An 11,704-nucleotide genomic window follows, 5' to 3' on the forward strand; every position below is an offset into this window, starting at 1 on the left:
ATAAAAAATTAGGAGAAAATAAATTTGAAATCATTCTGGTATTTTATAATGAATTTATTGACTTTTATTGCAACAGTAGCATTATTTGAATTTTGAGATTTTATAGTTACTTTATTTGAACTTGAAAAATAGTTCACCTTTTTGTATGTATTTTTTGAACATTTTGCTTTGACTATATAATATTTTCATTTCATTTGTTTCTTTTGAATTTTTATTTTCTGTGTTTAATTTAAAAACAAAAATGGTCGAAGCCCACTAGACCTACTGTGCCAAGCCAGCCCAAATCTTCTCGCGCGCGCCTGAATCCCCTTCGCATCAGCCACCAATGCCTTTCATTTTCCCTTCTCTGGCTGACGCGTGGGTCCCATCGACTGCCCGATCTCCTCTTTCCTTCTCTTCTTCCTCCTTCCTTACCTCGTCGGCGCCGCCGTGGCAACCTCCCTTCCTCACGATTTCCTTTCGTTTGGTGAAGCCCCTGCTCCAAGGCACCCCCTCCCCTCGCTGGATTTCACCCAAAAGCCCCAACCCAGCGCCCTCACACCACCGTAATCGCTCGTCGGACTTCTCCTCTGTCTGCCGCCGCCCGAACTCACCCCGCTCCCCTCCGGCCACTCCTAGCCTCGTCGTCGCCACTCACGAGTTCGCCGTGCTCCTCCGCATTGCATGGACGCTTCTCTGTCGCCGGAGACCCTCTGGAGGAGCCGCCCGAATCGCCACCTGGAGCTGTGATACGTCTCCAACGTATCTATGATTTTTGATTGTTCCATGTTGTTATATTATCATTCTTGGATATTTTACAATCATTTTATAGCAACTTTATATCATTTTTTGGGACTAACCTATTGACATAGTGCTCAGTGTGAGTTGTTGTTTTTTACTTTGCAGAATATCCCTATCAAACGGAGTCCAAACGCAGCGAAACTTTTTGGAGATTTTTTTACACTAGAAGACAACTTGGGATCCAAGGAAGTATACAAGGGAAGGCCCATGGGGCCCACGATACACCAGGGCATGCTAGAGAGCCCAGGCGCGCCCTGATGTATCATAGGACCCACAGAGCTCCGATGCACCACCTCTAGGGGAGTTGACGAAAACACAATTCCAGCCGCCGCAAGTTCCAGAACCACGAGATCTAATCTAGAGCTCTATTCTGGCACCTTGCCAGAGGGGAACACAATCACGGAGGGGTTCATCATCCTCATTGGTGCTTCTCCGATGATGCGTGAGTAGTTCACCATAGACCTACGGGTCCGTAGGCAGTAGCTAGATGGCTTCTTCTCTATTTTTGATTCTCAATATAATGGTCACTTGGTGATCTATTTGATGTAATGACTTTTTGCGGTGTGTTTGTTGGGATTCGATGAAGTTCGAGTTTATGATCAAATTTCTATCCATGAATATTATTTGAGTCTTCTTTGATCTCTTATATGCATGATTATTTATAGCCTCGTATTTATTCTCTGAATCTTTGGTTTAGGTAGGCCAACTAGATTGATTTTTCCTGCAATGGGAAGAGGTGCTTTGTGATGGGTTCGATCTTGCGGTGTCCTCACCCAGTGACAGAAAGGGTAGCAAGGCACGCATGTACCGTCACTATTAAGGATAAAAAGATGGGATCTATTCCTACATGAATAGATCTTGTCTACATCATGTCGTCGTTATTATTGCATTACTCCATTTCTCCATGTACTTAATACACTAGATGCATGTTGGATAGCGATCAATGTGTGGAGTAATAGTAGTAGATGCAGGTAGGATTCGGTCTACTAATGTTGGACGTGATGCCTATATTCATGATCATTGCCTTGGATATCGTCATAATTATTTGTTCTTCTATCAATTGCCCAACAGTAATTTGTTTACCCATCGTCTGCTATTTTCTCGAGAGAAGCCACTAGTGAAATCTACGGCCCCAGGTCTATCTTTTATCATATTTGCTTTCCGGTCTATCTTTTGTCATATTTGTTTTAAGATGTATTATTCCAAAAACCCAAAAATACCTTGCTGCACCTTTTTTACTTATTTTATTTCGTGTTTTGTTCAGATCTATTTATCCAAACTCATACAAATTAATCTATCTTTTTATCGAGGAGGGATTGACAACCCCTCTTACGCGTCGGGTTGCAAGTATTTGTTCTTTGTGTGCAGGTACCGTTTACATAGTGTTGCTTGGTTCTCCTACTGGATTGATACCTTGGTTTCACAACTAAGGGAAATACTTACCGTAGTTGTGCTGCATCATCCCTTCCTCTTTGGGGAAATACAGACGCGGTATAGCCACATCAAAGGAATTTCTGGCACCGTTGTCGGGAAGACATCATTAACATCCATCAGGTTCCTAATCACAAATCTCATCTCCTTGCAATTTACATTATTTGCCATTTGCCTCTTGTTTTCATCTCCCCCACTTCACAAAAATTTGCTTTTTTATTTGCCTTCTTTTTCATTCGCCTTTTTCTCGTCAGATCTATCTTTTCGCTTGCAATCTTGTTTGCATAGTCACGATGTCTCAAGAAAATACCAAATTGTGTGATTTTATTAGCACTCCGATTGCTCCTCCCGCCACTAGCGTGTAGCCTTGTGATATTAATGCCGCTTTGTTGATTCTTGTTATGAAAGATCAATTTTCCACTACTCCTAATGAGGATGTCGCGTCCCATCTAAACACATTCGTAGAATTTTCTGATACGCGTAAGAAAAAAGATGTGGACAATGATATTGTGAAGTTGAAATTGTTTCCTTTCTCTTTGAAGGATCATGCAAAAATTTGGTTTTCTTCTTTGCCTCGCAATAGTATCAATTCTTGTGATAAGTGCAAAGATGCTTCTATTACTAAGTATTTTCTGCCCATGAAAATTATTTCCCTTAGAACTCAAATCATGAATTTTAAGCAACATGAGCATGAACATGTTGCACAATCTTGGGAAAGAATGAAATTGATCCTAAGAAATTGTCCTACTCATGGTTTAAATGTTTGGATGATTATACAAATTTTTTATGCGGGATTGAATTTTATTTCTAGAAATCTTTTAGATTCCACAGTGGGTGGTACTTTTCTGGAAATTACTTTGGGTGAAGCTACTAAATTGCTTGATAATATTATGGCAAATTATTTACAATGGCATTCCGAAAGATCGCCTACTAGTGAAAAAGTTAATTCGGTTAAAGAAATTAGTACTTTGAGTGAAAAACTCGATGCTCTTATGAAATTGGTTGCTAGTAAAAGTGCTCCTATTGATCTTAATGTTGTGCCTTTGACTATTTTGATTGAGCAAAATAGTGATCCCGTAGATGTGAATTTTGTCTCGCGAAACAATTTTTAATAACAATGCTTATAGAGGTAATTTTAATCCTAGGCCTTTTCCTTGAAATTCCTCTAATAATTATGGCAATTCCTATGGTAATTCTCTTACAATAATAATAGGAACCCCTCTGACCTTGAGAGTAAGATTAAAGAATTTATCAATACTCAAAAGGTTTTCAACACTACGATAGAAGAAAAATTGAGTAAACTTGATGATATGTCTAGATGCATTGATAGAATTTCCCATGATGTAGAAAATCTGAAGATTAAAAAATTTCCACCTAAGGTTGATTTGAATGAATCAATTAAAGCTTTGTATGTTTATATGGATGAAAGTAAGAAAAGAACCGCTATGCTTAGAGCTAAAAGAGAATTTAATAAAGAGTGTTTTCTACCGATTGCTTTCATAAAAATGATGAAGATCTTACAATGATTGGTGTTTCTTCCATTGATTCCTTGCTTAGTAAGATTATAATTGATGATAAAGGGACTGAAGAAGATTCAACTTTAGCTAGAAGGCATCCTGATGTTTGGAGGGTGAAATTTTTGATAAAATTGGGTTTGGAGAGGTCAAAACTTTAACTAGTGACATGCCCACTATTTTGGATAACAAAGACTTTAATTATGATAGTTGCTATTTGATTGAATGTATTTCTTTGTTGCAATCCATGATAAATTCACCCATGCCTATGAACAAAATAAAGCTTTTGCTAAACATATTGAGGATGCCATGGTGAAAGCTTTAGAAGAAAAGTTGGAATCAGATATCTCAATTCCTAGAAAATAATATGATGAGTGGGAACCTACCACTAAAGTCAAGATTAAAAATTATGAGTGCTTTGATTTATGTGATTTGGGTGCTAGTGTTTCCACAATTCTGAAATCTTTATGTGATGTGCTTGGTCTTACCAATGTTGAAGAATGTTCTCTTAATTTGCACTTGGCGGATTCTACTATTAAAAAACCTTTGGGAAGAATTATTGATGTTCATTTTCTTGCAAATAGGAATTATGTTCCCACAGATTTTATTGTTCTTGATATTGATTGCAATCCGTCTTTTCCCATTATACTTGGTAGACCGTTTTTACGCATTATAGTTGTCGTGGTTCATATGAAAGAAGGGAATATTAAGTTTTAGTTTCCACTAAAAAAGGGTATGGAACACTTCCCTAGAACAAGAATTAAGCCACCATATGAATCAATCCTGAGGGCATCCTATGGGGAGAAAACCAAAGATGACAATACTTCAATCTATGCATTATGCCTAGCTAAGGGCATAAAACTATAGCGCTTGTTGGGAGGCAACCCAATGAATAAAATTTATTTTTGCCTTTTTCTTTCTGTTCTTGAGTGTTTGCAAAATTATGCCTCTGTTATGATTTTGTTTTTTATGTTTTATTTAGTGTTTGTGCCAAGTAAAGCCTTTGGGATCATGTTTGTTGATAGTTGATTTGATCTTGTTGAAAAACAGAAACTTTTGCCTCCAGTAAACAAATTGTTTAAATTCACAGAAGCGAGGAAAAATTCTGAATTTTTGACACAAGATTGATATACAATTATCTATATTTTTCCTAATTTTCAGAACTTTTGGATTTACAGAAGTATGGTTAGAGTTCAAATTACTACAGAATATTCTATTTTTGACAGATTCTGCTTTCGTTGTATTGTGTGCTTATTTTGATCAATCTATGGATTGTATTAAAGGGTATAAGCCAAGGTAAAGTTAGAATACAATAGGTGCAATGTAATAATAAAATATCAATGGGTTTTTAACAGTACTTAGAGTGGTGATTCGCTTTATTATACTAACGGATCTCACAAAGGTTTTGTTAAGTTTTGGGTGAGATCACGATGGATGAAGGAATAAGCAGTGAAAAGATACTAAGCTTGGGGATGCCCATGGCACCCCAAGTTAATACTCAAGGAGAACCAAGCAACTAAGCTTGGGGATGCCCCGGAAGGCATCCCCTCTTTCTTCTAACAACCATGGTAATTTTACTTGGCGCTATATTTTTGTTCGTCACATATCATGCGTTTTTCTTGGAGCATCTTGTATTATATGAGTCTTTGCTTGTTTTGCCTTTTAGTTTGTCACAATTATCCTCGTTGGACACACCTATTTGAGAGAGCCAAAATTATGCTTTGATTTGTTAGAATTGCTCTATGTGCTTCACTTAAATTTTTTTGAGCTACGGAATTGCTCTAGTGCTTCACTTATATCTTTTTTAGCACGGTGTGCTTTAATATTTTTGAAGAAATACTCTCATGCTTCACTTAGATTTATTTGAGAGTTAGTAAATTTTTGAATAAATTCTCTCATGCTTCACTTAGCTTATTTTGAGAGATGAAATTTTTTATGCTCATGTTCTTCACTTAAATTTGTTTGAGCTTATCAAAAGCAATTGCAACATATGAAATTAGTCCCAAAGTGATAGGTATTCAAGAGGGATATAACAAAAAAATCATGAAGATCATTGGACAAAATAAACTTGATTCTTTGTAATAGTTTTGAGATATGATGATAGTAATATGTGAGTCATGTTGGTGAGTAATTATGCTTTAGTAAGAATATTGGTGTTAAGGTTTGTGATTCCCTACGCAAGCACGAAAGTCAATAGTTATGCAATGAAATTACATCCTACTTGCGGCGCATTATTCGGTGTTAGTTATGCTTAATGGTCGTTTATGTGAATTTTCATTTCTTGGCTGGTTGCTTCTCAATCTATTTGCTAGCCTTCATTTGTACTAAGTAGAAATACTACTTGTGCATCCAAAATCCTTAAATCCAGTTTTTTGCATATGAGTCCACCATACCTACCTATATGCGGTATTTCCGTGCCATTCTAAGTAAATTTGTACGTGCCAACTCTAATTTTCAAAATGAATTTCCTTTTTGTGTGCCCGTACCACTCATGAAGCGGCAGGGGGTGGCCAATATTTTTCGATGTTAGCTGTGTTATTCTCAAGATGAGTGTTTATTCACTTACCATTGCACGAGAGTATGGCGGTAATAGGGAAGCCCAGTCCCGAAATGAAAAAAGAAATTTACTTTATGTTGTCAAATAATAAATTCCTTGGAAGGTGTTGGTATGAAAGGCACGCGGATACGGGTAGCCATGTTTTGTGAAAGAATGGTGGGAAAAGGAATAAACTTTATTTTATGTTTGGGAACCGCCTATGATGTATCTATCATGGAAAGTATTGGGAACTACTCGGTCATTTTCGTTGACGAGAAAAGCATGCCTCTCAAAAAAATTATCCCTCAATTTAAGCTTTGAGCTCTAGCACCTCTACAAATCTCAGCTTCCCTTTGCGAAGGGCCTATCTATTTATTTTTATGCACTTTTATTTTTATTTGAGTCTCCATCTTCTCTTATAAAGAACCAACTAGGGAGCACTGTGATCATACTTGAGCATTGGATGTAGCTAATATTTGTGTGTGTTTCGTGAATGGATCAATGATTGATCATGATGGGCTAGGGATAACTTTCTTTAGTGTTGATATTTTGAAAGACATTGTTGCTTGTTGATATGCTTGAGTATTGAAGTCTTCCTGTCAAACATAGACTATGGCTTTTAACCATCTAAAAGTCCAAATGTCCATGCTACAAAAGAAAAGAATATGTGATGAACATCTTAGGCAGCATTCCACATCAAAAATTCTGTTTTATCATTTACCTACTCGAGGACGAGCAGGAATTAAGCTTGGGTATGCTGATACGTCTCCAACGTATCTATAATTTTTTATTGTTCCATGCTATTATATTATCATTCTTGGATGTTTTACAATCATTTTATAACAACTTTATATCATTTTTTGGGACTAACCTATTGACATAGTGCCCAGTTCCAGTTGTTCTTTTTTACTTTGCAGAATATCCCTATCAAACGAGGTCCAAACGCAGCAAAACTTTTTGGAGATTTTTTTTCGACCAGAAGACAACGTGGGAGCCAAGGAAGTATACAAGGGAAGGCCCGTGGGGCCCATGATACACCATGGCACGCTAGAAAGCCCAGGTGCGCCCTGATGTATCGTGGGACCCATGGAGCTCCGATGCACCACCTCTTAGCTCTATAAATACCCAAATATTCCAGAAACCCAAGTTTGAAAGTTTTTAAATTTGAATTCGATGAATTTTGTTCAAATCACTAAATAGCTAATAACTTTTAATAGAAACAGGTTTTTGATTAATTTTTTTATTCTATTTTCTAGTGGTTTACTTTCACTAGATGACTAATAAAAAAATATTTTTAGTGTAACTTAGATCTGTTCAATTAGATTTTAAAAGAGAAACTATTATGCTTGATTTAGTAGTAGAAAAATAGTTTATTTTTTAATTTAAAGTATTTCTTTTTGTCACTTTGTTTTATTTTCAATAAACTTTATGTTAGTTAATAAAAACAACATTTTATTAATAATTAAAATTTGTTTTCATTAAATTAGATTTAAAACTTATTTTGCTAGTAACTCTAGTTTTATATTAGCTTTTAAAGTGTTTTCTTTTTCTAGTAAAAACACTAGGTAAATTGTTTTATTTTTAACTTCATTGTTTTATAATTTCTTTTCTGCTAATTTATTAGTTTAGTACTTTCCTTGCCGTTAAGTTTTTACTTAGGACAAAACTATTTGGTTGGTTGGATGGTAATCTTTATCGTTTTCTTTGGATTTGTATTTGCTTTTTCTTATTGATTTCTTTGTAGCTTTTATTTGTTGATCTTTATTTTGAGTGCTAGAATGTTTGCTTATCTGAATGCAATGGTTTGAATTATATAGATTTTCTCGAAGAGTGACGAATAGTTCTATCATGTTTTCTGAGAGCGATATAATATTCATCAACTTTACCACGCAATTTCACTTTGATCATATTTTGAATACCTATGATTTTATTGCATTAGTGGAATTTTCCTCTTGGAACCAATAGGAATATCAATACTTCTAGCTTGAGTAGAATCATGAGGTAGGAACCCATACCCTTGTCACCAAGCCTCGGGAATCGTTCTTAAGTTAGTTCAGCTATGCTTTAGTAGACGAGGATTGGTCTGAGTGTTTCACGTGAGATGTGAGTGTGATAATAATATATGGATCAACATCAAGACTAAAAGACTTCAAGATTTTAATACACCTTTGGGTGGACTGCTTGCAAGAAGAGGGGATCCTCGGGATTGACTAGCGATCACTGGTTCTACAAACTAAGAGGGGATCCTAGGGATTGACTAGTGATCACCCAGTTCTACAGACTCAAGAGGGGATCCTAGTGATTGACTAGTGATCACCACTTCTACATACTAAGAGGGGATCTTAGGGATTGATCGTGATCACCCAGTGCTACACACTCAAGAGGGGGTCTTGGGGATTGACCAGTGATCACCTAGTTTTACCAGGGGATCTGGGGGATTGACCAGTGATCACACAGTTTTACGGAAGGCCACCCAAGCTCAAAGAGATGGATGGATCTTTCAAGACCAGAAGCTTCCAGGTGCAGCTGCAAGCTATTATGGGCTCTAGCGTAGTTGAGTGCTCCGGAAAGACAATGTCTCAGTCATCCTGCTCTCACACACCTGGTAGTGTGAGGACTTCAAGGGAGGCGATCGAGTCTTGCGGGAAAAGTGCGCAAACCCCTATAGAGTGTTAGACTAATCGATTAGTCGTGTCCCTGGTTATGGACAATTTGAGCGATTGGAAATTGGGTGGATATTCTCAACAATGTTACCTGTTGGGGAACGTAGTATTTCAAAAAAAAATCCTACGATCATGCAAGATCTATCTAGGAGAAGCATAGCAATGAGCGGGGAGAGTGTGTCCACGTACCCTCGTAGACCGAAAGCGGAAGCGTTTAGTCACGCAGTTGATGTAGTCGAACGTCTTCGCGATACAACTCATCCAAGTACCAAACGCACGACACCTCCGTGATCTGCACACGTTCAGCTCGATGACGTCGCTCGAACTCTTGATCCAGTTGATGCCGAGGGAGAGTTTTGTCAGCACAACGGCGTGGTGACGGTGATGATGAAGTTACCAGCGCAGGGCTTCGCCTAAGCACTACGACGATATGACCGAGGTGTGTTTCTGTGGAGGGGGGCACCGCACACGGCTAAAAGATCAACTTTTGTTCATGGGGTGCCCCCTCCTCGTATATAAAGGGAGGAGGAGAGGAGGCCGGCCCTAGGAGGGGGCGCGCCATGGGGGGAGTCCTACTTGGACTCCTAGTCCAATTAGGAATCGGTCCACCCCTTCCCAGTCCAAGTAGGAGAAGAAGGGAAAGAGGAGAGAAGAGAAGGAAGGAGGGGGGCGCCGCCCCCTCCCCTTGTCCAATTTGGACTGGGCAAGGGGGGCGCGCGCCACCTCTGGCCAGCCCTCTCTCTTCTCCACTATGGCCCATTGTGGCCCATTAATCCCCCGAGGGTTCCGGTAACCCCCCGGCATTCCAGAAAATACCCGATACATATAGGAACCATTCCGGTGTCCGAATATAACCTTCCAATATATCAATATTTATATCTCGACCATTTCGAGACTCCTCGTTATGTCTGTGATCTCATCCGGGACTCCGAACAACCTTTGGTACATCAAATAACATAAACTCATAATACGAATCGTCATCGAACGTTAAGCGTGCGGACCCTACGAGTTCGAGAACTATGTAGACATGACTGAGACACCTCTCCGGTCAATAACCAATAGCGGAACCTGGATGCTCATATTGGCTCCTAAATATTCTACGAAGATCTTTATCGGTCAGACCGCATAACAACATACGTTGTTCCCTTTGTCATCGGTATGTTACTTCCCCAGATTCAATCGTTGGTATCACCATACCTAGTTCAATCTCGTTACCGGCAAGTCTCTTTACTCGTTCTGTAATGCATCATCTCGTTACTAACTCATTGGTCACATTTCTTGCAAGGCTTATAGTGATGTGCATTACCGAGAGGGTCCAGAGATACCTCTCCGATACACAGAGTGACAAATCCTAATCTCGATCTATGCCAACCCAACAAACACCTTTGGAGACATATGTAGAGCATCTTTATAATCACCCAGTTACGTTGTGATGTCTGATAGCACACAAGGTGTTCCTCCGGTATACGAGAGTTGCATAATCTAATAGTCAGAGGAACATGTATAAGTCATGAAAGCAATAGCATAGTTGCATAAAGATTATCCGGGAGTTTTATAATCTCATGAAAGCAATAGCATAAACGATCACCATGCTAAGCTAACGGATGGGTCTTGTCCATCAAATCATTCTCTAATGATGTGATCCCGTTCATCAAATGACAACACATGTCTATGTCTAGGAAACTTAACCATCTTTGATTAACGAGCTAGTCAAGTAGAGGCATACTAGGGACACTCTGTTTTGTCTATGTATTCACACATGTCAAGTTTTCGGTTAATACAATTCTAGCATGAATAATAAACATTTACCATGATATAAGGAAATATAAATAACAACTTTATTATTGCCTCTAGGGCATATTTCCTTCAGTCTCCCACTTGCACTAGAGTCAACAATCCAGTTCACATCGCCATGTGATTTAACACCAATAGTTCACATCACCATGTGATTAGTTGACATCGCCATGTGAGTAATACCCAAAGGGTTTTACTAGAGTCAATAATCTAGTTCACATCGCTATCTGATTAACACCCAAAGAGTACTAAGGTATGATCATGTTTTGCTTGTGAGAGAAGCTTAGTCAATGGGTCTATCACATTCAGAGCCGTATATATTTTGCAAATTTTCTATGTCTACAATGCTCTGCATGGAGCTACTCTAGCTAATTGCTCCAACTTTCAATATGTATCCAGATTGAGACTCAGAGTCATCCGGATCGTTGTAAAAGCTTGCATCGGCGTAACTCTTTACAACGAACTCTTTATCACCTCCATAACCAAGAAATATCTCCTTAGTCTTCTAAGGATAATTTTGACCGCTGTCAAGTGATCCACTCCTGGATCAATATCGTACCCCCTTGCCAAACTCATGGCAAGGTACACAATAGGTTTGGTACACAACATAGCATACATTATAGAACCTATGGCTGGGGCATAGGGAATGACTTTTCATTCTCTTTCTATTTTCTGCTGTGGTCGTGTTTTGAGTCTTTACTCAATTTCACACCTTGCAATACAGGCAAGAACTCCTTCTTCGACTATTCCATTTTGAACTACTTCAGAAATCTTGTCAAGGTATGTACTTATTGAAAAATCTTATCAAGCGTCTTGATCTATCTCTATAGATATTGATGCCCAATATGTAAGCAGCTTCACCGAGGTCTTTCTTTGAAAAACTCCTTTCAAACACTCCTTTATGCTTTCTAGAAAATTCTACATCATTTCCGATCAACAATATGTCATTCACATATACTTATCAGAAAGGCTATAGTTCTCCCACT

This window comes from Triticum aestivum, chromosome 7D (assembly GCF_018294505.1).
Source record: "Triticum aestivum cultivar Chinese Spring chromosome 7D, IWGSC CS RefSeq v2.1, whole genome shotgun sequence".
NCBI lineage: Eukaryota > Viridiplantae > Streptophyta > Magnoliopsida > Poales > Poaceae > Triticum > Triticum aestivum.